Genomic DNA, 3,090 nt, shown 5'->3' with positions numbered 1-3,090 from the left:
GGAGCAGCATTATTCAAATAACAAGAAAATAAGTGAAAAAATTCCAAATGCCCTGATCATCTTGATGTCCAATTATAACCTGTTTTTTCCCTAATGTGCTCTGGTCCATAATAGGAAGGTGATTATGCTGCTCACCCAAAGGTCTTACCTCTCTGGTAGTTTGAATCGACCATCAGCTCCTTAAAAGATAGTCAGTCTCCTTCCATGCAATTCCCAGCCTCAGAAATGAACTGGAGGGTCAGCTATGATTCGTTTCTGATTCAACAGGAATGAATTTGAGTTATTTCTTTAGCAAAGCCCATGACTGAGAGTTTGGTCTGTGAGTTCTGTGTAGTCAGTGTAACAAATTATTAAACCCAGCATAGAAGCAGTGAGTGTTGTAGAAGTGGCACTTGGTGTCAGAATTGGTAGAAAATTTGGTGAGTAGAGTCATGTCTGACCTCATAGGAATGAGCCTTAGGCTTTTGATGCTTTTCCTTCATCAGACAGAGGAGGCCAGATAATGCTGTGCCAGCCATGGTAGACATTACTAATCAATCAAGCATTCTTTCCCCATGAGCCCTGGGGCACCTTGAGTTAATTCCAGCACTCTGCCCCAGGCAGCCATACTAGGCAATTGTGGCTGGCATGTGTGGCATTGAGTTCAGCCCGTGGTGAGGGAATGGAGACCCAGGGAGACTCAAAGATGCTAAAAGCCGCTATGTGAATTTATGTCCTGCCTCTGTGTACTTAGAGAGAACTGTCTGCAGAGGAGGTGTGTCAGGCTCATTGTGCAGCTCCAACCCTCCTCCCTGCACCACTGACTAGCAAACTCTCAGCCTTCTTCATGTTCTGCCTGGTGTTCTGTGACAGACAGCAGGGAGGGATGATCCTCAGCTCAAGAAACCCAAGAAGCATTGTGGTAGGGAGGCTTTTTGGCAGGCTCCATAAATCGCCAGGTGGATTAGGAAGGATAAATAAACCGGAAGACACCAGGCCCATACAAGGTAGCAAGCACAGCTTGGAAGTATTTCATTACTGATCACTCCGGAACAGAGCGAGAATTATGGACAAAGTGCATAAGCCTAAGCAGTCATGCCTGATAATTTATACCATTCACCGTCATTCTTAATGCACAGTGTCTGCCTCTCTCCAACTCAGGGAAGCACTAAATCCAGCCACTTAAAGAACCACTTCATGCTACAGTGCGCTGAGAGTCTTTCTCCAGTTTGGCTTGGTTCTCATTGGCACGCTCCACCACTGTTCTAACAAGAAAACTGATCAGCAAAGGAGTGCTTGACATGAAGTTTGCATGTTATGTAGCAGACCCTCACTCCCTTCTCCCTAAAGCTCTGTTGCTTTGAGGTATGAGAAATAGTAAGGAAACGTGAAGTCGCGTGGACTTGGATTCAAGTCTCAGTGCCAGCCCTCACTGATGGCTGTACTCTCAGCCTTAGCATCTTCATTTGTGTGTGGGCTAATGAGATCTGCTCCAGGGTTGCCGTGGGAGGGTCTGTCCTGAGAATCTACACATAACCCTTAGCACCACCTGTAGGCTCAGTTAACACATTACAAATGAAAGTTACTATCATTGTTCTCAAAATACAGGATGGTGACCCTGCCCTGTAGACACAGAGGATAGGCTCTGTATGTACTGGATGGATAAACAGATGGGTGAGGGATGGATGGATAGATGGATGAGTGGATGGGTGGATGGATGGATGTGTGGACATGTGGATGGATGACATGTGGGTGGATGAGTGGGTGGGTACGTGGTTAAATAGATTCTATTTCTGGTACAAAGAACACCAAAGAAGAACTTTAAGAATGCTCAAGTTTAGCCTGCCGCAGCGGCCACACAGCTAGAGGCGGCGGAGCGGAAGCCCCAGCCATGGCTGCAATCCGGAAGAAACTGGTGATTGTAGGGGATGGCGCCTGTGGGAAGACCTGCCTCCTCATCGTCTTCAGCAAGGATCAGTTTCCCCAAGTCTACGTCCAAACCGTCTTTGAAAACTACATTGCTGACATCGAGGTGGACGGCAAGCAGGTGAAGCTGGCTCTGTGGGACACAGCAGGGCAGGAAGACTATGATCGCCTGCGGCCTCTCTCCTACCCAGACACTGATAACATCCTCATGTGCTTCTCCATCGACAGCCCCGACAGCCTAGGAAACATTCCTGAGAAGTGGACCCTAGAGGTGAAGCACTTCTGTCCCAGTGTACCTATCATCCTAGTGGGGAACAAGAAGGACCTGCGGCAGGATGAGCACACCAGGCAGAGCTAGCCAAGATGAAGCAGAAGCCTGTTCGATCTGAGGAAGGCCGAAATATGGCGAATCGCATCAGTGCCTTTGGCTACCTCGAGTGCTCAGCCAAGACTAAAGAGGGAGTCCAGGAAGTATTTGAGATGGCCACTCGTGCAGGCCTCCAGGTCCGCAAGAACAAGCGCCGAAAGGGCTGTCCCATCTTCTGAGACCCCTCCCGATTCCCCCCTACCTGCTTCCCTCCTAGGAGTGTAGACACTTCTCCAGCTCTATCCTCCTAGGTGGCAGCTGTATCTTCAGAGCTCGTCCCGTCAGTCCCTCCTAGGACTGAAGGTGCCCTCTTTTATTTAGTTCACTCGGGCCAGGACTGCACTGAGTGTCCCCAGCCCCAGTGGTGGTGGTGGGCTCTTCCCAGCCCCCTGGGAACCTCCACTGTGCTCTGCCCTTCCAGAGTCCCTGCAGCTGTGGGGGTGAGGCCTGGAGGATCTGTCACACACCAGCACTTTATAAACTTCCTGCTCATAGGAGAGTGTCAGGGGCAGGGGACTTTGAGGATGTGACCAGAGTCCTAGCTCCAGATTATCTTGCTTTGAGCAGGGGCCTTGTCTCCTACTGCACTCTGTGGAGGGGTATGAATAAAGGTCATAGGCTCCAAAAGAAAAAAAAAGAATGCTTAAGTTTGATCTCTCTGCTATCAGCCTCAAGGGTGACTAGTAACCCATTGCACAGAACATTGATTGTGTTTATATTATACAAAAGCTACACTTGGACTGCAGCCTTCAATATGGACTGAGGCTCAATGTTAAGAAGACAAAAATTCTCACCACTGGACCAATCAGTAGCATCAG

At 49.0% G+C, this 3,090-nt stretch overlaps 1 pseudogene; it reads left to right on the top strand.

Moving 5' to 3' along the window:
- The first annotated feature begins 1,870 nt into the window (after positions 1-1,870).
- Positions 1,871-2,451, top strand: LOC102865971 (annotated as a pseudogene).
- Positions 2,452-3,090: the final 639 nt, after the last annotated feature.

The sequence above is a fragment of the Elephantulus edwardii genome, unplaced genomic scaffold (assembly GCF_000299155.1).
Source record: "Elephantulus edwardii isolate Elephantulus edwardi_28Jun2011 unplaced genomic scaffold, EleEdw1.0 scaffold00005, whole genome shotgun sequence".
In the NCBI taxonomy this organism is placed as follows: Eukaryota; Metazoa; Chordata; class Mammalia; order Macroscelidea; family Macroscelididae; genus Elephantulus; species Elephantulus edwardii.
This window is presented reverse-complemented; position numbering and strand designations above follow the sequence as displayed.